Source organism: Dermochelys coriacea, chromosome 1 (assembly GCF_009764565.3).
Source record: "Dermochelys coriacea isolate rDerCor1 chromosome 1, rDerCor1.pri.v4, whole genome shotgun sequence".
Lineage (NCBI taxonomy): Eukaryota > Metazoa > Chordata > Testudines > Dermochelyidae > Dermochelys > Dermochelys coriacea.
In genome coordinates, this window is record NC_050068.2 from 218,937,859 (window position 1) to 218,961,326 (window position 23,468).

Sequence of the window (23,468 nt, forward strand, 5' to 3'; positions counted from 1 at the left end):
TTTTAAATTTTCAGTTGTGGGGCAATGGTACACTGGGATTGGGAAATTGTTCCACGCACAGGTGGCAATATGTTGTTGCTCATCTGCTTACCCTTAACTCAAACTGGCCCTGCCACAGAGATCTGCTCTTTTATTGTTTTGGTTTGTTTTAATTTGATTTATTTTATTATTTATTTATTATTTAGTCAGCCTGTGTAAATTATTTACAAGTTATTACAGTGCATTTGTTCCTATGGGCTGGCAGGGCGATAACAGCACTTTGCCTGTCTGTGACAGAGAGAAAGGGAGAACACACTGTCTTGTTTGTAAGAGTTTGGCCAGGCCTCTTTCATTGTCTTTGTTACCTACTGCACAGGTTTCTGCATGGCTTAGAGCACCCTTTGATTCTACTCTAAGGAAGTCCCAGAAGAAGCAAACTCGGGTCAGTTCAAAGATGTATTCTTCTGTTTTCCATTACACTTTCAAAAAACCAACAGCTGGTGCCCTCTTCTATCAAGTCTGTTGGCTGTGGGGATGAGATTAGTTTTTTCTACATTCTTGTTACATAGCCATATGGCATTGACTCTACGGTCATTTTCTATTATGTTTTACTGGGAGATATAATTATCTGACAACATATTTAACACTGCAGAGGCAGTATCTGGCAAAGTTTCGTACTCTAAAAATGCTTGAAATTGCTTCAGTGAGCCAGTAAACACCCATGTTATTACAAACCTACATTACATGGATGAGTGATCCCACATCTTTTGGCACTGACAGCATATCTGAAGTGCCTATTTTTAGCTGCTTTCATTTTTTCTGAGTTTGTAGTTGTTGCACTAAAAAGGTAATGTATAATGATTTTGGACTACATCATTATCATGCTAAGTGGTGATTAGATCATGATTCTGTTCCTGATCTTTTTGTCAAAATGATGCAAGGTGCAAGTCACTTTGGTCAGGTCACCAACTTTTAAAATCTGAAAGAAAACAGATAGCCAAAATTTTACAATGGTGGTGCCTAAAATTAGGCTCCAAAATCCATATTTTAGGTTCTCCTACCTAAAAGAAAAGGGCTGATTTTCAAAGGTGGCAAGCACCAGCTACTCCCATTGAATTATTGTTCTTATTTTAAAATATATTTTACTTGTCAGTTTATATTACATATTGTATTAACTGGAATGTCATATAAAACACATAAAGTAAGATGCAGTTCAATACATATGACCGTCACACTTGATTATTTTTTTAAGTCTCAGATCTATAGAAGAAAAACTAGTTGTCATTTATATAACATATAGTGTGCAAGGCTCTTAAGTTTTAAGGTTATGAACATTTAAATTAGAAAGATCCAGAGTTTGGGATGGTCCTGAGTTCAAACTTCAGAGGAATCCCTGAAAATAATATTTAGCCAAGGAGCTAGGTGATCATTTTCAGCATTTTTGCCCGTTTCTTTAGGAGTTGGTGTGATAACCAGAGAACCTTAAATCTAATCATTTGATCATATTTGCTTGCAGCACTGGTTGCATAATGCAAACATTTATGCATGTCAGTAACTTTACTCATGTGAATTGTCCCATTAAATAACTCTCCAACACGAGTATCGTTACACATGGGGCTAACTGCATGCAGCTTTAGACCCTGAGAATAAAACCTCTTGGATGAAATCGTATTCTCACTTAAATGTAAGTTTTGCCATTAACTTCACTGGGGCCAGGGTTTCATCCTTTATGTTTAGGAACTCAGTTTATACTCAGACTCTCCTTTGCCTTTAACACTTCTTTCGCCTTTTTCTAAAGATTTCTGTGCAGAGGAACATTTATGAGTTTCTACCCAATTTTTTTTTTTTGGAATTCTCTCTTATCCATAGTTAGTGTCAAAGGCTCAACAGCTAATTAAATGGTGTTGTTGAGACTAAGGGTCAACTTCCCTTCCAGTCTTCATTCTTTGAGAGGATATAAAGATAGATATGGGTAGCAACTGCTGTAGTATTTCTGTCATTTGTATAGCTTATTCTCCTGATCAAGAAATGTGCCAGTTGCATAGGTAGCTGTTCTTTGCAACCAAATGCATCTTTGTAGTGATGAGATCGTAAAGGGTGGCTCAGAAATATATTTAGGATAATGGATTTAAACATAATACCTTCCTAAAATGTTCTGATACAAGCCTCCCTCTGTGCAAAACCCATCTGATCTCTTTGGATTAGTTGAGCCAAACCTTAATTTAATCTGAAAGATAATACCTTTTGGAAAGTGATTTACAATCTGTATTTATTGAAGACACCGGTCTGTTCCTAACAAGAGCATTACTGAAGGCTTTTAGCCTTTTTCAGAATCAGTGAAATTACTGCATTATAGTTAGATAGAAGCTATTGACACTTTTATCAAAGGAATACTTAGGCTTCCTCTAATACTGGGGCTGCTTCTTCCAAAGAGTGTTAGAAAATCAACTTATTTTCTGCTCCGGAGACTCCTTCTGATTTAATGAGCAAATAGCCTCTGTAAATTTCTGCTACAGTGATGGAATCCCCATTTACTACTTGTCACTGAGGAAGGATTCATTTGTCCAGAATTTTAATCTTGAGCTGCTTCCTCATAAATGTACTTGGACAGATACAATCCTTGTAAAAAACAAAACAATAGAATGTTACTATCCACCTCCTAGCATATTTCATTTTCCTAGATAGCTCCTGTAATATTTATCTATTTCTAGGTTCCATGTTCCTTTGAAGTTTTACATGATATTAACTGTTCTAACTGAAGTTTGATTTTGATAGATTATTTTTAGTTCCTTTTTTTTTCCAGTAATCACAAGGCAAATAGTGGAAACCACATTAGGTGGGTCAGTTAAAACTGAATTAGAGAAATCACTGGAAAATATCCTCTATAAAAATACTTCACTGGTTGAGGAGAAGGGAAGGTGGAGTGATCAAAGTATACTTTTCTGACTCGGATTCTGTGAGGCTGTAGCAGAAGGCATCTGATTTAGAGTGGACATGAAGAGCACAAGTTATTACTGCACCAAAATGGGGATTTGTTTTGATCAAATTATGCTATTTGATTTTTTCAGCAGTAGACCATCAGTTGTACCACACTTGTTCAGACAGCACATGGTAAGATATCTCTGTTTCTTTCCCAGGTTTTGGAAAAAAATCAATGATTTAATCATCTTCAACGTACTGTTTGTTCCCCCTGAGTACAGGCTGCTACACGTGTGCATATTCACAACTCTGCCATGCAGCTAGATTAATCCGTGGTCTCATAGACCTCTTACCAAAGGCTTATGAGGCCGTGAATGAATCCAGCTGGATGGTATAGTGATTAATAAAATCCTTTGTACTTTATGTTCCTTTTCACCCCAGGGTCTGAGTGGTTAACAAACATCAGGCACTTCACTCGCTGTGAAGTAGGCAAGTAATAGTATATCCAGGTAAATGAGAGGGTGACTTGACTAGCCCAGTGTCACATAGTGAGTCAGTAGATGAATTAGGCATCAAGTCCAGGAATCTAAAATCCCATAGCTCTTCTTTCTTAAGGTGATGCTTACCTCCAAATTTGGGCTACATTCCCTAGCAGCAGTAATGTATAAATTAGATTCTTAATTTTAGGTAAAATGAAATGGGCTAAGAAGCTGACAGCAGAACTGTAAGCTCTTTAGGACAGAGCCAGCCCTTTTGGTATGCAAGTGTCTATCACAGCAGGCACCAATCTTTGATTGAGGCCTTTGTGTTGTGAATAGTTAATAATAATAAGGTTTATTTGGTCATACATAAGACACGATGGTCTCAGTCTGAAAGGCACGGTTTATTCAAGGAAAAGACTAAGAAGAAATACAGAAAATAGAAGAAAAAGGGTAATCTCGTTGAATGCAATTTCAGTGAAAACCAGCAGGCTGTGCTAATTCCTAGCTGAGGCAAGACAACCCTGTTGTTCTCCCTTAAGTATGAACAGAGATGAATTCTGCAAAATGAAGCATGTGTTTTTTACTCTGTATTCAGAGGATTTGTCTGTGTATAATTAAAGGAACATCTTACAATATTCCTTAAGAATCCTTTGAGCAAACTTAGAGCCCTGTTTTGTAAAGTATTTCTTCTCTCCAGAGGATTTAAACAAGGAGAACTGCATTCTTACAGTAAACAGGCAGCAATACTTAAATAAGAGTTTATGTGGGTACCCTGTTTCTATGTAGCAAGTGTAGCACTACTGTGGCATCTTCACTTCTTACACAATTTAAGTTAGCGTTCATAGGAAAGCTGTGAGGACTGATTTTGTCTTGTTTCTCCTCCAGACTGCTAGAATCTGGATTCCTTAAGGCTTGTTGCTAAACTTCACTAGGGAAAACAATGCATTACTTGACTGAAGACTAAATGGATTCTTCCTGAGGATAGTTTTAGTAATAAATGGGAGTTTTCAAGGCAGAAGTGATTCCGTGCTTCCTCTACTCCAGTTTCTTAAGGAGAAAATGAGTCAGTCATCTTGCAAGTGAAATAAACTGCAAGACATAGATATGAGCAATAATAACAATATTTAGCAGTTACATAGTGCGTTTCACCTGTAGGTCTCAAAGCCCTTTACAAAGGTGGATTAAGATTATTATGCCTGTTTAACAGACAAGGAATTTGAAGCATAGAGAGGTGAACTGGATGGTCAGAAATCTCACAGAAAATCAGTGGTAGAGGCAGAAATAAAGCCTGTGTCCACTGACTCCTGGTCCAATGCTTTTCCCATTGGATCATGCTGTCTTCAATAGATAAGCAATGGAAGCAGCTGATGACAAAATCTTACATCTTTTTGGTGGTCTGGTAGCATAACCCATTGTAACACAGATAGCCAAGGCTGTGCTGGGCTATCCAGAAGAGTCTATGCTAGTTTAGAGAAGCTATGATTAGGCATTAAAGGGGTCTCTTAATTCAGCATGAGTTACATTAGGGAATATCCAGTCTCCTAACTACTGTTTTTCATTTCTGAAAGACTCCTTCCCAGAAATTAGTAGTTTAACAGCTTCCATCTGACTTGACCCATTATTCATGCCTATGACATGACAGTAGGGAAATTTCAGGCCCAGAATTGAGGGGGTATTTTGGTAGTCTCCATAAAGCATACACTTAAGTTCCTTTAGAGCTCTTACTTACCCCCTCCAGCATTGTGATTCATACATATCACAAGATTTACAACATGAGAAGAAATCTCCTTACAGGATCGATACATTCTTTCAGCTATCACTTGCTTCATATGAGCAGCCTTTCTGCCTCCATCCCCAAGGAAGGTGGTGGGTGATCATTCCTTGTGGAGGGATTTTTCATTTTTGAAGGAGTAGCAAATGTCTCACCACTCCGTCATAGGCATGAATAATGGGTCAAGTCAGATGGAAGCTGTTAAACTACTAAATTCCACTACTAGTGGAAATTTCCACTACATGCACCCAACGAAGTGAGTATTCACCCACGAAAGCTTATGCTCCAGTACGTCTGTTAGTCTATAAGGTGCCACAGGACTCTTTGCCGATTCTAAATACAAAAATCTTCATGAATCGTGCAGGATAAAATTACAGAATGAGATGAAACCGGATGGTCCCGTTGCAGCAGTCTCTGCTTTTGCAACCCCAGTGACGAACATTAAAACAAGTGCAATTTGTAGATCTGGCAATAGATAATATTGACTATACTCCATTGGTTAGTGTAGAAACTGATGGGACAATGCATAGGCGTTTTCTCCACACCAGGATGTCCAAATAACATCATTATGGGCCTGATCCAAAACCAAATGAAGTCTACAAGAGTCTTTCCATTGACTTCAGTGGGATCAAGTCGATGTAACATTGTCCCAACTCTATTGTTTAAGGGGTTGTTTCGTTTTACTAAGCTTATCTGAGAATTAAATGGGATTGTAGAATTATTACAGCAACTAACAGTGAGTGACATGTAATTGTTAATGCTGGAACTCACCAGGATAGGTAGTCTTCTGGAAAACAATCAAAGCATGGGTGTGTGATGGGAGGACCCCACATGTCAAGCAAGGCCACCCCTGTTGGACCAGTGCGGGGTTGGTACATCCTGTCACACAGTCCTCTGTGTGGGATCAGGTAATTACCACAAGGAGGGCTTGGGACTCCTGGTGGGGCCAAGCAAACAAGCAGTAGCCACTCTTAGTGGCAAATGTGGGTGGGGAGTAGGGAACCCAGGCCAAACATACTCCACCAGGTTCCGACCCAGTGCCCTGTGAAACCTGGAAATTCCCCATTAAGGGTTTAAGCATCGGCTTCTGCTACATTCCCTGGGTCACTTTCCACCACAAAGTGCATCTCGGGTATCTCCTCGGCTGGCAGCAGGTTGGCATCCCCATCAGTCTCTGTGGTCGGCAGGTCATTGGCAGCAAAGTCTGGGTCAGCAGTTCCAACAGCTTGGAGAGTCGCAGGTGCCTCAGCTGGAGCCTGCAGTACATGTCCTTCCTCCTCCTCTGAGCTGGGCTACCTGTTTTTGTGTGTCCCTTCAACCTGGAGCATGTGCAGCAGGGGTGAGGGGGTGTGGCCTCTTGGGCCCACAGTGATTGATCTGACCCCGTTGGCCCAGTGCAGGGTTGGTACACCTTGTTACACCTTGTTATAAGGCATAAATCCCACCTTGGCAGCACAGCACTGTTCACGAGCCCACAAATGTAGAGAGTCCTGCAGGAGCTTCTACAGCCTGAGGGGAAGCATCATCTGAGCTGCCTTTCACCCTGTATCTACTTGTCTGGCAGAGGACTAGCTGGGTAGATCCAGCAAATCCCTGCTGATCCTCAAAGGAGCCGGGTAGAACATTAGGAATTGGGCAGTGGAGTGGGGGCGGGGGGGGGGGGGGCAAAGAAGGGTAGAACTGTACAGGACAGGAATAGTGAGTTGAAGTGTATGGATTAACGTGGCCATTTTGGAAAGGGGAACATATCAGTGTTCTGTCAAGGATTTCACCTCACAAACCCTTTACTCCTGTGAGTAGTTCCATTCACCTCAGGTGAGTAAAGTTAGCCATCTGTGTAAGTGACTGCAGAATTGGGCCACAAATTAGTAAGCATTATAGGTGTACTTTCTCAGTGTTTGCATTTCCTGACTTGTATGCTTAACTACATAAGATTTATTTAGCCACCCATGTATCTCTTGGTACTGAACATAAACATTTTCAAACGTATATGTAGATTTACAGTACTTCAACTGACTGATTAAAACAACATTTTTACTAGAAATTGTCCAAAGCAAAGACATTTCAACCTGTAGCTAATTTTATGCAACTTACTGGTTATAGTCTGGATGCAACTATGTCAGTAGGCCCAAAGGACTATTTTGTGGTGGTGGTCTCAAAAAGCCGGGAAGAACATTGAGCATGGTCTTGATTCGAACGCTGATGTGGTAGATAGAACATGATGCCTCCTGATTGCTAAACTCTCTTTGCAAGGAGCTACTATATAAGGGCGAATCAGCTGAAAGCTCGGCTGGACTCAAGCTGACCTTTTTGGTAGGCATGGGGCAGATACATTACGTACTGTATGATCAGTTTAACAGGCCTGCATAAACTACTTAATGAAAGGGATATTGCAACGGCTCAATTATGGCGCTCAGTTTGACAAGAAAGCTAGAATTAATAATGTCATTGCAGTAAAATGACAGGTTTCAGAGTAGCAGCCGTGTTAGTCTGTATTCGCAAAAAGAAAAGGAGTACTTGTGGCACCTTAGAGACTAACAAATTTATTAGAGCATAAGCTTTCGTGAGCTACAGCTAAAGCTTATGCTCTAATAAATTTGTTAGTCTCTAAGGTGCCACAAGTACTCCTTTTCTTATTGCAGTAAAAGTCAGCTGTTCTCTAGTCACACTCCCTGCCAAACGTTACGAGATGCAGATCCAGAAATATTTCCCCCATCTGCCAATAGTTTCAAATCATCTTGGCAAGTTTCATATTTCTATTTTAAACTCTGTTAAGGGAAATTGCTCCTTCGCTGTCTGGGCTGAGAACTCTGAGACTGAAAGCCATGAAGAATGTTCCCTGACTAGCCTACCTGCATTTGGTGAAGTGGGCCTAGCGCAACAAAAATTCTTAAAGGCCATCACAAAGCATTAATTTAGTTTCTGAGACATGGTGAACACCTGTTACAACCCCTGACTTAATGGGTATTGTCTGGATGGTCAGGATCAAGCCATTTGTGTCTTGATTCCAGCAAAACATTCCAGAACATATTTTAAAGTAGAATTGTCATTTTAAATTCATAAATTATAGAACTACTGTTTTATTTCTTCCACTAACACTCTTTAAGTGAAGCAGATTAGTATCATGTTAAATACTTCCTGGCTGCTTTGTTTACCAAATGTTGAAGTTATGTTTATTTTCACAGCTTGCTGTTCTTTTAATCTGACATGAACAGAAAACTCTCTTCTCAAACTACCACCACCAGCCAGTGGATTCTGCAGAGTGTTCTGTTTGTGAATAGGTGTATAAAGGGATTTTCAGTTAGATTCTAAAACACCTGCTCCCCCCTCCTGTCCCATTCCACAGCTAAGCTCCATCATAGCTTTTATGCTGGGACCAGGTATTTAAAAGCAGCAGCATATATGATACCATCCGAGAGGACTTAGATAGTAAATTATAAGTGTAATATTAGTAATTTATATCCAAGTACACTCAGTTTTTACATTTGTAGAATTCCTGTATTATCACATTTTAATTTTGTCCTCGCTGTAATATGTAAGCTATAAAGCCTCACACGAGTTGTCGTCCCTACACACATGAGTAAGGATTTGGAGAATAATGCCCTATGTGCTCAAAATTAGACATTATTTGTTGAGAGTGAAGCAACACTAAATTATTTTATATTACCCTTATCATTTGTGTATGGCAGTGGCTGCCACCAGATGAACTGTTTTGAGGGAGAGGCATCAAGAGTGAAACTTAGGTTTTGGCCAGAGAAAGGGTACTCAAGTGAATGAACTGAAGTACTGGAAAGTTTCCTAGTGGCTCCCAACCATCAGTTGGTTACTTTTGCAGTGGACAGAGACAAGTAGAGGCAGCTTCATCACAAGCAGATCCAAAATGAAATTAGCATGAACGAGTTGGAAGATCCTAATGATCTGTCAGTGTTGGTTTAACTTTGCAATGGGGCTGTAGGGCTTGGGAGGGCAGGGATACTGATGCATCTCCATAATCAAATGTATTTTGTCTTTGATACTTTGGCCCATGCTTTTTATGGAAATATCCTTCCTTGTTCTTTGTAGCTGAATTAATCTGCATATAATATTCATCTGACACTGCTATTTTGACTGTAGCATGAAGTGAGATTGTTCCATTCCTACTCTAGTTTGAATCTGACTAGCAGCTGGCATGTTGTTCCCTGTCCTTCCCTGAACGGAGAGGGGATAGAAAGTCAGAGTGGCATAACTGAGTGAAGAGAAGAGAAGTCTGACAAGGGGGAGAGATGGAAGCTAAGCATAGTAGTTGCCCAGAATAGAGAAGAGAAGCTTGTGGAAGGGGAAACAAGCCGCTAAAGAAAGCCAGTATTAGAAAGTGAATTTTCCTGGAGGACTGATGAATAAACTTGGAGGAAACAAGCTAGATGCTTTGCATTTATTTTTAAGTAATAAACATGGGAAAATTAGGCAGTGGCAAAGAGATACAGAAAAGATAACCAAGAGGGAAAATGAGTGGAGAAGCCAAAAAGAACTAAGACAAGGGAGACATAAGTTACATGGATTTTAAACGAGCATATCATGTAAAATTTGCTAAAAACCTGGCCCAGTTTGATGACAGCTCACAAATGACGGCACCCGTCTTTCCTCCATAGACGTGTAGTCTAACTACTAGAGATTTGGCCTACTGTCCTTCCCACCCTACACTAAGTAGGGGCAGCAGCAGACTGCTGGAGACAGGAGGAGAGGTGGTTCTGGCTTCTCTTGCACCTTCTAAACAGCAAGGACATCTCACTTTCTGAGGGCTTGAGGAAGCAATTGGGGGTGGGGGCAGAGAAAAAGGGAACCTCTCCTCCCATCACCTTCAACAGCAGAAGCAGGTCTGCCCAATTCCTTGCCCTGTAATGCTGAACAGTCATTCATTCTTCCTACACAAATACAGATATCTCCTCATACACTTCACTACTGTTCAGATGTCTATAGTACATACATGTTAACATTGTGAAGGTCAGCATTTAGTTTTGGCATTACAGTGTGAGTTCAGGGTATTTGGTATGTGTTTTGTTTGACTTTACTGTGTTGGAGGTGTTTGGGAATTAACTGGTGGAGGGTTAGAGTTAGTCACCATGAACTGGCAATGTGATGTGTGAGTGCTAGGATACGTTTAAGGATCTTTTAACTGGATATTTCCTGGTTTTTAAGGGCTTATAGGGATGGACTTCACACTTGGCTTAACTGGCTGTTAATGAAGCTTCTCCCCCCCTCCCCACCCCAGGAGGCAGTGGAGGGAATAGAATCATACTGAATAATGGATTGACACAGATTCCATTTTGTGGTGCTAGTACAGAGGTGGGCAAACTATGGCCCGTGGGCCACATTCGGCCCATGGGACCATCCTGCCCGGCCCCTGAGCTCCAGGCCCAGGAGGCTAGCCCCCAGCCCCTCCCCTGCAGCCACGTCCCCTCACAGTGCAGTGCTGTGGGCGGTGCGGCTGCAGAGCCCGGCCTGAGCCGGTGCTCCGTGCTGTGCAGCGCAGCTGCCTGTTCTGGTGCAGGTGCTGCTCCAGGCAGCGCGGTAAGGAGGCAGGGAGCAAGGGGGGTTGGATAGAAGGCAGGGGAGTTCAGGGGGTGGTCAGGGGTATGGATAGGGGTCGGAGCAGTCAGAGGGCGGGGAACGGGGGTTGAATGGGGGCAGGGGTCCCGGGGGGCAGTCAGGAAGGAGAGGAGGGGTTGGATGGGGCGGCAGGGTGGTTAGGGGACAGGGAGCAGGGGGTTGGATGGGGCAGGGGTCCCGAGGGGCAGTCAGGAAGGAGAGGGGGGGTTGGATGGGGTAGCGGGGGGCAGTTAGGGGCAGGAGGTCCGGGAGCGGTCAGGAGACTGAGAGCGGGGGGGGGGGCGCTGGATGGGGCAGGGATCCCCGGGGGGCTATCAGGGAACAGGGGAGGTTGGATGGGGCAGGAGTCCTGGGGGGACCGTCAGGGGGAGAGAAGCGGGGGCAGGGGCTGGGCCATGCCTGGCTGTTTGGGGAGGCACAGCCTCCCCTAACCGGCCCTCCATACAATTTCAGAAACCCAATGCGGCCCTCAGGCCAAAAAGTTTGCCCGCCCCTGTGCTAGTAGGTGCTAGATTTAAGTCGGATAATATACTTGTATGGCCCCAAACAGGCAGATGAGCCTGGAACTTATTTAATGTGAGAAATGGGGGATGTTTGGTCTGGGTGGAGGCTAGAGTGGCTGAGGAGAGGCTCTGAACATCTACTTCTGCAACAGTCAGTGAGGCTTACATGGCATATTTTACCTGTCACAGCTTATTTAAGAACAAATCATGTCAAACCAACCTCAAAGATACGAAGACCAGAGTTATGAACTGACTGGTCAACTGGACACCATGTGAAACCGGAAGTAACCAAACAGGCAGCAGAGAGAGAGGGGGAAAAAAAAAGCAGCAGCAAATACTGTACTGTGCCTGTATTGTATCTTAAAGGTAGACCCATCTGGGCTGCCTGTCCCCCCTTCGCCAGCCAAGGCAGCCAGAGCCAGCAGAGTAACAGCGCTGGGATCTGCACCGCTTTCACCCCTCCCCCCACTGGAGAGGGAGGAGGGGGTTGGGATCCCCCGCAGGGAGGGGGATGCACTGTTTATACACACGCGCGCGCACATACACAACCTCCCCGCCCCCACCTGGCCTGGAGTGTCCGCTGCTAGCTCTGGAGTCTGAATTGTTCTTTGTTCAGAGTTATGGACAACCTCAATTCCTGAGGTGTCCGTAACTCACAGGTTCTACTGTACTGTCCTTCTTTGACAGGGTAACAATGTGAATGGGGGTGGCGGAGTGGGAACATCAGATGTGATAAATCTTTTTTTAGTAAGGCTTTTGATACCATCTCACATGATCTTGTCATAAGCAATCTAGGGAAATATAGCCTAAGTGAACCTACTATAATGTGGATGTACACGTTGGTGGAGAACTGTACTCAGAGAGTAGTTATCAATGGTTCACAGTCAAGCTGGAAGGGTACATGGAGTGGAATCCCACAGGGATCTGTCCTGGGTCCAGTTCTCTTCAATATCTTCATAAATGATTTGGATAATGGCATAGAGAGTACACTTATAAAGTTAGTGGACAATACCAAGCTGGGAGGGGTTGTAAGCGCTTTCAAGCACAGTATTATAATTCAAAATGATCTTGACAACCTGGAGAAATGGTCTGAAATAAATAGGATTAAATTCAATAAGGTTAAATGCAAAGTACTACACTTACAAAGGAATAATCAATTGCACACATACAAATTTGGACATAACCGCCTAGAAAGGAGTACTGTAGAAAAGGATCTGGGGGTTACAGTGGATCACAAACAAAATATGGATCAATAATGTAACACTGTTGCACAAAAAGCAATCATTCTAGGATGTATCAGCAGGAGTGTTGTGAGCAAGACAAGAGAAGTAATTCTTCCACTCTACTCTGCACTAAGATCTCAGCTGGAGTAGTCTAGTTCTGGGTATCACACTTTGGGAAGGATGTGGACAAATTGGAGAAAGGCCAGAGAAGAGCAACACAAATGACTAAAGGTCTAGAATACATGCCCTGTGAAGGAAGATTGAAAAAATTGGATTTGTTTTCTCTGGAGAAGAGAAGATGAGAGAGGATATAAAAGTCTTCAAGTATGTTGGTGGTTATAAAAAGCAGAGTGATAAATTGTTCTCCTTATCCGCTGAGGACAGACAAGATGCAATGGGCTTAAATTGCAGCCAGAGAGATATAGGTTGCACATTAGGAAAAACTTCCTAAACAAATTACCTAGGGAGGTTGTAGACTCTTCATCAGTAGGGGATTTAAGAACAGGTTAGACAAACACCTGTCAGGGATGGTCTAGATAATATGTAATCTTGCCACAGTGCAGGACACTGGACTAGGTGACCTGCTGAAGTCCCTTTCAATCTTACACTTCTATGATTTTAGCTGTCATGTTCTAAATTAATGTACGCTAGGATTTGAAGCACACGTACTGCAACTGTGATTTTATTTGTACCTTCCAGATACATTTTTCCCCATGCGTGCATGTGTGGGGGGAGAGTCACTCCTGAGATGCTGTGTGGGAAGGAGTCGTTTGATATGATTTTATCATGACAAGCAGTTTTGTGTAAAAAGATTACACTGTACAGATTAAATCCAGCAGTTGAAGCTTTTGTTTGAAATCCATTAAAATCAATCAAGGAAATTAAAGCATAATGTCAGCATAAAGTATCTTGCTACTACATGGGATTGGTTAGGATGAATGATAGATCCTTCTGGTACTTATGAGGTTGATGTGTCTTAGAGTGGTGGATAGCATCACTGAGAGTAATGACACTGTCAGGTTTTCACAATCTAAACTCTTCTAGGGGGTGTCTGACTGTGCTGCCATTCTAAAAGATTTTGGGGGTGGATCTGGATTTTGTTTAGGCTCTCAGGGATGGATGCTGGCTGCTCTTTTGCTTCCTCTGCCTTCTCTGAGGTTGTCTGATTATTAACTCTTCAAGGCAGAGATTGTCTTTGTCTTTTATATCTTGTACAGGGCCAAGCACGTTGTCTGGGCTTAGTAATATCAGCATTTTATACCGTAAACAAGCAGCCTAAACACAACTTGAGCTCCCTCCCAATGGGCTGGAATGTAAAGAAGGTTGGTGAGTTGGCAAACAGAGATTGGAGAGAGAGTTCAGTGCATTGAAGTGGATGGGGTGGGGTGGGGTGGGAAAGGGGGAGCTAGAAAAAGGCACAGATATAGATGCATGAGACATTGATGATTTATAGTCACCAAACATTGGGGGTTGCCTTTCCTGGATAAGTGAATGTGTGCTACATGAATGGACAACTAGATAGGGTGAAGGATAAGTATTTAAGGATGGTGAATGCTCAGATACTGATATGGGCCACCCTCTCCATTGATCAGTGCTAGGCACAGTGCTGATGAATCCATGTTCAGATGTTAGGGAGTTGCTAATTGCTACCCTAAAGAGAGATTTCATTGCCGCCAATGTCCACCATTGCACTGCCACAAACGTGCACAAACTGCCTTCAGCAGTCAGAATAGAGATGTGTTGTCTTCATAGCAGTAAGCAGTGCATACCTCAGGTGAAAGGTTAGCTAAATTGCCATATTTGGAAACAATGTACAGCTGTGCATCACCACTAACTTGAAAATAGAAGATGGTTGTTCTTATTAAGAAAACACAGCAAAAGAAAAATAGTTCAGGGTGTCAGGATGAGAGTTACAGAGCAAGATTAGCCAGAATTGATCAAGGGTTTTTCCAAAGAGAAACTAAGACCATTAGCTCAGTAAGAACTGCCACTCTGAAACCTGCTCAATCCTTGGCACTTTTGAAAATTGGGAAGGTGTCTAAATATAGATTTAGGATTCTAGCCTAAGGTTCCTATTTTTGAAAGTCTTGGCCACATATTGTGAGGGAAATTAGTCAGTATAAAAAGATTTAGGTTATAATGATTTTTTTAATTCCCAGGTTTTTCCAAGGCAATGTCATAAAGCACATATGTATGCTATGGCAATATTTCTAACACTAGTAGTAATCATTAGTATTTATACAGCACTCTGCCATGTCTGATATTCTCCCCAAACAGCACACTGCTGTGATATAATTTCCAGTGTGCCTCTACTCCTGGGCAGCATGCACTCATGCTTTTAGCATTTATAATTCATGAGAGGTTCAGCCTGGCTGAGCTTTAAATATGGTGGGTCTGATGTTCCTCTCACTTTCACAAGTGTCAATCAGGTGTAGCTCCACTGAAATCAACAGTGTTAGACTCCTTCTCTGCGTCAGGAGGAGCCCAAGGGAGACAGTGCTGAACAAAATAATAATCTGTGACAAAATGGACCAAAATATAGAAACACAAGATAGGATTGAAAAGAAAATACCACAGGAAAATGAGAGGGGAGGGACCACTGGGTATGACACATTTTCAGTGTGGTATAGCTCCTTAAATTTGGACTCCCCTTTTTGTGATGCTGCTTGAAAGGTAGATATTATATCTGAAGTGGGAGAGAGAGAGAGAGAGAGAAAAGGACAGGAGAGATGAATGTGAGGAATAGTAGGAGAGCATTCAGACAGTGGATATGGTATTAGGACAGGACAGGGGAAAGACAAGAGCACCTGGTGATGATTTTCCTTCCCATTTAAGGAAAATCTCCAAAAGTGTCTGTCAATTTTGGGTGCCATACTTTTTGGCCACTGGATTTGAACCACCTGGCACTGGTTTTCAGAGGTGTGCAGCCCCCACAACTTCAGCCCCCTGCACAACTGGATGGTGGGTGAAAATCAGGACTTTGGTGTCTCAAATTGGACACCTAACATTTAGAAGCCATATCTGAAAATGTAGACCTCAATTAGCAGGAGCAACCAAATTAATAAACGTTGCCATGTTGGGTTCAATCCGAAGCAGTCTTTCCCTGTTCCTTAAGAACACACTTATGTTCTTATCCAAAGATTTATCTAGGCAAAATATCTTAGCTAATGTATTCATTATCTCTGAAGAAACACTGAGTTCTCTGGGTTTGTACAGGATTATTTATCACCACCAAGTTGCTGTTAGTGTGGATTGTGTGATGAGATTTGTGATGCGATTAGTACAGTATCTTCATGGTGAAACATGTCTTTAATGTGAAGATCACTATAAGCAATAATAGTGACATGCTGTAAGTCAGAGAAGGAGCTAATCAGTATGGTATTTGAGGACTGGTGTAACGAACTCTTTCTGTTTTATGTGCATAGTCTATGGCAGTGAGATCTGAGAGAGAAATGCATAGTTGTTAGAGCAGATGCCTGAGGGTCCTGAGTTTTGGGGAACTTCCTAGCTCTGCCACTGATTTCTTGAGGGAAATTGGACAACTCATTTAACCACCTGATGCCTCAGTTTACCTTCAGTGGTTACCATTAAAAGTGATCATTTGTGTACAGTTGTTTCTTATTCTAAATGTAGGGAAACACTCGTATCTCAGTTACCTCTGTATAGTAACTGTTAGCAAATGCTTTCTCTTTAAAGGCAACTACTGTATCTGGAAATATATATACTATAGATCACAAGGGGCGATGAGCTTGAATGATGTAGAGAAGTGCCATATAAATACAGAAATCCCAAGTACTGCACACAAAAGGGTGAATATGTGGGCTTCCAGAGATAGATGGATTATTCTTATCTCGTACTAACTTTACACAGAGGCAGCTCCATTTTGTTCAGTGGAGTTACCCCTGATTTACTCTGGTACTGTACATATTTCACCTCTCTCTTTGTACCTCAGAGAGGTAGGGAAGTATTACTACCCCATGTGACAGATGGGGAACTGGAATTTTAGAACCAGTACAGGGATTGGGACTCCCATAGGAACTATAGCTGTTATTTTGGGGGGGGGCAGGAGTAGGGAATGTCACTATTGTACTGTGTACATATCATCCAGATTGATGGGAAATCCTAAAGGATTGCCAGGGAATCCAAATGCTAGAAGTACTTGTAGGTTTTGTACAGACTCGTATCATAAAAGCATACTATTAACAGCTGCAAAGTATTATCTAAAGATAGGGCTTGATCCTCTACTCCATTACACCAGTTTAACTCCAGTGTGACTCTTTTTACTTCAGTGGAATCAAACTGGCACAAAACTGGCATAGCAAAATGGAGAAATGGCCTCGCAGTCTCTCCATTGTAATGGTAGTAACTAAGTTTCCTTGATAAGTTATTCTGACCACCACCTCCCAACATACTGTTTCAGACCATTCCAATCCAAGTGATGTTTGTCTCTTGTTTTGTGGTCTCTTGCCACCAGATTATTTTTGTTTTTTGGCCAAAGTAGGGATTAACTAGATAGAAAGCTTATGGGAGTTTTAAATAGTAGAGAGCTTTCACATTTTAATTTTTGCAAGGTTTTTTTTTTAATGTGGGACATTGTATCTCAAAATCAGCTTGAGCCAGAAAATCTAGGTGCATGTGATTCTTCATTAGCCCTTTGAAGTAGTTTCCTTCTCTATTTCTAGGAAGGCTACTTGTTTAATTTTGGAAGTATTTGAGATTGCTTTTGAAACTCTTGCTTGTCTGTGAACTCCGTAAGGGACCATGTTGAAAGTCCATGTCTTTGTACATTTTTGTAATCAGCAAGCATTGTTCAAATAGTTGCGTCACTCCAAGAGAGAGAATACAGAGAGAGGCCAAGCAATTTGTACAGAGGCTACATGGTCCAGTAGATTGAGCAAAGGGCCGAGTGCCAGACATATCTGAATTTTAATTCTAGCTCGACCTCTACAAAACTGTGTGGCCTTTAATAACGTAGCTTTGCAATTTTATACTGTGCCTTCCATTCACAGATTAAAAAAAAAACTTTACAAATATACATTGTCGCTGTCCTTTCATGTGAGGTAAGCAGAGTACTATTAAGAAAGGATTAAGGCTAAGGGATTTGTCCAGATTTGCACTGAGCTGGGATTAGATTTTGGGTCTCCTGACTCCCAGTCCCAGGCCAAATCTTTCAGATTACAATGCCTCCTTTACAAATCACTGAAGCTGTCTGTGCCACTGATTGAAATTTAAAGACGTTTTTGCTTGGAAACAACTACAAAGTGTGTACATTTTCCTTCCTTTTTCTCATCAGTATCATTTTTTACAACAAAAAGTGGAGTAAACGCCATCTGATTCTCATTATGTAGGTAAGAAAATGTGTAGTCGCATTTTTATTTGCCATTGACAAGCACATTTCTGTTCCATTCACTAACTACAGCACACAGGCTTTCCCTCGGCTTGATCATTTTTAACATGAACTTTTTTTTCATGCATTTCTCTTCCTTGTGAAAATTTCTTTTTATAGCTTGACAGATAAGGCAGCTGACTTGGGTACAGATTGAAATGGGTTCATATGATGATGGAATTTTGCTTACAGATTTAAAATGCTTTATTTGACATTCTCTCATTAAATTCTTATCACTTAATTATTTCTCCAAATGAAATAGAGTTAAACAGGACACAGAGAAATATTGTAAACCCTTCCTCTGGAGTTCTTAAATCCATGATGGAAAGGAAGAGTGGTGCAATATAATGCCACCTGTGACCATAACTGGCTTGTTTGCTGTGAATGGCTATGTCTTCACTAGCTCTTTTTTAGATACAGTGAAATGCGTAAGCATGGCCATACTGGGTCAGACCAATGGTCCATCTAGCCCAGTATCCTGTATTCTGACAGTGGCCAATGCCAGGTGCTTCAAAGGGAATGAACAGAACAGGTAATCATCAAGTGATCCATCCCCTATCATCCACTGCCAGCTTCTGGCAACAGAGTGTAGGGACACTCAGAGCATGGGGTTGTATCCCTGACCATCCTGGCTAATAGCCATTGATGGACCTATTCTCTGTGAATGTAGCTAGTCCATTTTTGAACCCTGTTATAGTTTTGGCCTTCACAACTTCCCCTGACAACAAGTTCCACGTGTTGATTTTGTATTGTCTGGAGAAGTATTTCCTTGTGTTTGTTTTAAACCTGCTGCCTATTAATTTCATTAGGTGACCCCCTAGTTCTTGTGTTATATGAAGGAGTAAATAACATTTCCTTATTCACTTTCTCCACACCAGTCAAGATTTCATAGACATTATGCAATAAAAATGTGCAATAAAGAGCTCATTCTCCTCCGTGACAGAGCATCTTGTCAAAATTGATAACTTTAAAGTATCCTCATCTACTTTCCAGTATAATTTTTTTTTCGACTAGTGGGCAACTGAGGTGTAAGGTTGTTTTCTTAAGAGGTTGCTTAAAGGTGTCATGAAGAGAGATGGAAATATTGATTTGTGGCCTTTTTCCCAACTGTTAATTTAAGATACACAAAGAGACAGAGATGTGGATGGGGGCTTTCTCAGCTCTTAGTTGAAGGAGTCGAGTATTGGATCTTTAACAGAAGTCTGTTCTTCCATCTGTTTGTTAGGTTTTTGAGTTGGATGTGAGTTAAAAAATAATGTAAGTTTTAAACAGTCAAAATAAAAATCACTTTACCTCTTATTTAATCAAATATCATTTCTTTGGTATCTGTTGTCTTAAACGTTCTAGTCTTCCAGCGGTCCATAGTTTTCCAAGGAAAACAGTAGACAAGACCTGCATTTTTAAGGAGTATAAAAACAATCATGAACCTTGCCCCATCATACATCACAAAATAGCAAAAAGTGGGAGGGAATTGTTTTTCTTTTGCAGCTGACCTTTAAAACTGATTTCATTTTATAATGTCTTTGTTTATGGCTAAACCTGTTGGGTTCTGTTTTAGCTACCTACATGGTTTAGTTCTGAAAATCCCTTAACAATTGTGGGGTTTTGTCTTTTGTGTATCACAATTTAAGCATCTATGAACTCTGCAATGATAGCTGAAAAACCTGGAAGGCCAATAATAGAGCACGTTACAGTGGAGAGTTACACACATATTCTCTCTTGGAGTCTTTAATTTTGTTCTTTGGTATTTTATTGTTTTATTTAAGTTAACATAAGACATTCAGGATCAAAGTATAGGTTTGCTTTTTGGTCTGGAAAGCCTTACACATGGGAAATGTTATTTTGATCTGATAGTGATATGGAACATGTTAGCCCTAGACCATCTTGCTATCTTTGCATTCTGCCCAGACTGTATTCAAGCAGTACAGATTTTTCTTTTTTTTAGAATACACATACTGCTTTTCTCTCACTGTGTCTTTATGCAGTAGGTAACCTAGAGACTAGACAGTGAATTTCTCCTATTATGACACTTGCTGCCTTTAGTAATAGAAGGCATTTAACCAGTCATGGAGTCTTGGTTACATTAGAAAGTGCCAGTTATGTAGGACTTGGCATTTGGCAACTCTCAAGTGGTTGGCATTTTGAAACTATTTCATTTTGACTGGCAGAGCAAAGAGACGGGATTGCGGACTCTTCTATTTAACATGCTGTCCAAAAACTTGTCCGTCTTATGCTGGCATGTTTTAATAATCCTTGTTTTCATTAGCTTCATCTATTGATGAAAAGACATTTTTGGTTAAAATCAGATTAAGAAACTGCTTTTAGCTAAAATTACAAAGTATACCAAAATCAATCCAAGTGCAGAAGAGATATGGGGGGAGGGGATATTTCCCTTGATTTAGTTAATAATTAATTATTTCACTTTACTGGCTAGATGAGAACATTCAGAAAGCAAGAACAGATTGTTACCAGCATAGGTTGTGGGAAATTCTTATAGCATTCAGCCACCACCTTTTGCATTATCGTTGGACTTCTCAGCTTTACATTAGAGGGACACCATCCATTTGAATCTAGTCAATTTAAAAACGGTATAGCAATTTCCCCTTGAGGAATGAATGTAAAATGCTTGCGCCAGTGTGAATGAACAGAGAATTTGGATATGGTAGCGTAAAACACGCACTAAGCATTCACACAGGGGTAAATGACTACACGGGGCAAAGCAGTTGAATCATTTCCCCTTATTTTTCACATATGGTGCCTGTAAATGATCAGGTTGGTGTACCTTAAAATTTGCACCAAAGGAAGTCTTCACAGGTTGCCTTATAAACTTATGATAGACATTTTCTCAAGCCAAGGGTGGAGGAGTTTTACAGTCTGTACCAGGAAAAACAAAATAAAATATATTTTGATTCCCTGACAGGAAACATGTAATAATCACAGCAGAATTGATGTTGGCATTTAGGTCTTGCTTTCTCAGTTCAGGATTGAAGGGATGGGTTAGAACCATGATCTAGAAAGACACAGGGAAAGGATAAGCAGGCTTCTCTCTCGTGTGTCCTTTGTTATCTTTGCCAGTATTTTCTGAAGCACTGGCACAGCCACAGACTTGAGAATGCTTAAGGAACCTGTGGAAACATTTCAGAGATCTGTGATTCGGAGTGTTGCAGAAGGATCGAGATCTGGAATTCCCCACTGGTGGCACAGTTTGAGGAAGAAACTTCTGGTTTAGGGAAGCTTCTTCCCGACAGGCCTTTGTTCAGGGGAAGGCATCACCTTTCATGTTTTCCTGAGAATGTTTGTCAGTCGGACTCCGATGTTTGTCTTGATATCTGATTCATTTGTGTCCAGGAAGTCTAGAAAAGAGTTGGACTCTACTAGGAGGAGGTTTCCTCCCCTTAACACTAGACCCAGCCTTGTATCTCAAGGCAGCCACACAAATAGTTTCCAACTGAATTATTTTTATCCCATAAGAACTTCAGAATATCCATGTAATTGAGTGAGCCAGGAGATAGTGCTGCCAGAGGCGCCAGCAGACTTGCTGTTCACCTCTGGGGGATGGAGGCAGCATGCAACACCACGTAATGTCTATTAGTGATGGATTCTCTTTTAACGAAGGATCAGTTTTGGTGTTAAAGATAAAGCATCTATTGTGTATCCCAGGCAGACTAAATTGAGAGAGGGGGCTCAGAAAGATTTTTCTACACTGACTCAATTCTTACTAGCCTGTGAGAAGAAAGCTGTGCTCCTGGAAAGTCACACATATGCACTACCACTACAGGCTATATTCACTGGCACCTCCCGCCAATAACCTCTTCTTTTCTATCCCCATCTAGAAAAATCTAGTGGCTTACTCTGTCCCTCCCCTGCCTTACTCTCTTCCAGTTTCGTACTCCCCCTGCCCTCCATTCCTCTTGAGGCTCTGCTCCTCTACTTGTCTGCTGTCTGTTCACACCTCCAAAATTCCCACTCCCCAGAGCAAGTGGGTTTTCCCTGACCTGTGGCTATAAATATACATGCATCTTGCATGCACGTAAGTGTCAGTAATAACTGCTGGAGTTGTAATCATTGCTGAGATTGTGATACTAAATTTCTCAGTGTTCTTCTGCCCCCATCTCTTCTAATACCGAAAAGTTTTCAGATCCCATGATAACATCTCTTCTCTTCTCTCTTATCCAGCAATAGCAACTTCTTGTCTAGCTAATAACCTTTCTGGTATCAAGAATGTTTTCTCACAGTATATGCAAAACAAAATAACATTTGAAGAACAAACATGACAGTGATTGAAACCTCCCCCTCATTTTATGATGTGCTATTCTTGGCTTCAGCTCTTTCTATTTCAGTTTAAGTTGACATTGGAATTGGGAGAAGCCCCATGACACAGTTCTCTTTTACAAGCATTTTCCTAAATCCTTTAAGGTCATCCTTGCTGATCGTTCCCTATGCAGTCCTTTGAATACAAGCCTTAAGTAGTACTTTCATAGAGCCCCAAACTGAGAGGTGCAAGACAATGGGAGTAAGAAGGGTGCTCAACACCCAGCAGGATCAGTTCTATATTAAATACTCTACTGCATAGTTGGTCTATTGTGTATTTGTCTGACTTTTGTGGGTATGTTCTACCTTGATTCAGCTAGTCTGACTGAATATTCAGATCATTTACCAGTCAGAAAATTCTGATCTAGAGTCAGAATGTTTGCTTTATTTAAACCATATCTATAAAACTCTAAATATCCCTGACATGCATACATGAATACATTATTTCGTGTTTATGGACACATCTTTCTGGATCCCAAAGAGACCTTACATATCCAGGAAAACTCCTTCTGATGAAAGCCATACTTTTCTCTAAAGATTAGGAAAACAGCTTGACATGTACAGTATTTCAATGTACAGACTACATCTGCTTAAGAAAATAACATATTCTGATACACAGAGTTATTTGAAATAATACCAATAATGAACTGCAAACTCTAAGGACCTGCTTCTGTACAAGTCAGTAGAAATTTTGCAACTGACTTATTGGGAGTAGGGCTCAAAGATAACTTGCATCAAAACCATCCATATTTTGTTAAGCATTCTTATGTCAGTTTGATGCAACAGATTTTTTGTGGTGGCTGGGGGGGAGGAACGGGAGGCTAGCCTGACTTAAATGTCCATCCACCCATGGACAATTCTGCCGAATTTTCTTTCTTATTTTATATTTGGGGCAACATAACTCCATTTTTCTCAGCTTCCAACTGAAGATTATTGGACAGGAGTGGAGGGACAAGATTTGATGTACTCAGAGGAGTTCAGCCCTAATGTCCTCTGTATCTCATCTTATTCATATAGCATCAATCACTGTAGTGAATAGGTGCTGTCCTGGACTCTTCCATTCTTCTGGCGCATGTGTAATAACGGCTGTCCTCATTGGTTGCCCCCTTTGAAGGAATGTGGTCTCTGCACTGCAGCATTTCCAATGGAGTGGAGACAGAGGGTTTCATCTGCCTTAGGTTGTTCAACTATTTACAGGCAGCAAGAGGCAGAGGGTCCACTTTCAATGGGGGGAGGATTTAATAACCTCCTTGCCTAAGAGCCTTTGCCAGAGAATCTATGAAAAATGGGAAGCACTCCAGCTCTTCA

The 23,468-nt window shown here is 41.3% G+C and overlaps 1 protein-coding gene and 1 non-coding gene across 7 annotated transcripts in view; both read left to right on the forward strand.

Annotated features, from left to right (window-relative positions):
• The window catches only part of TSPAN9 (tetraspanin 9), a 275,294-nt gene that overhangs the window by 215,711 nt on the left and 36,115 nt on the right, over positions 1 to 23,468 (forward strand). The window lies entirely within an intron of this gene.
• Positions 1,728 to 1,848, forward strand: LOC119850273. Its single transcript, XR_005290798.1, has one exon. It is a non-coding gene; the product is annotated as a U5 spliceosomal RNA (small nuclear RNA).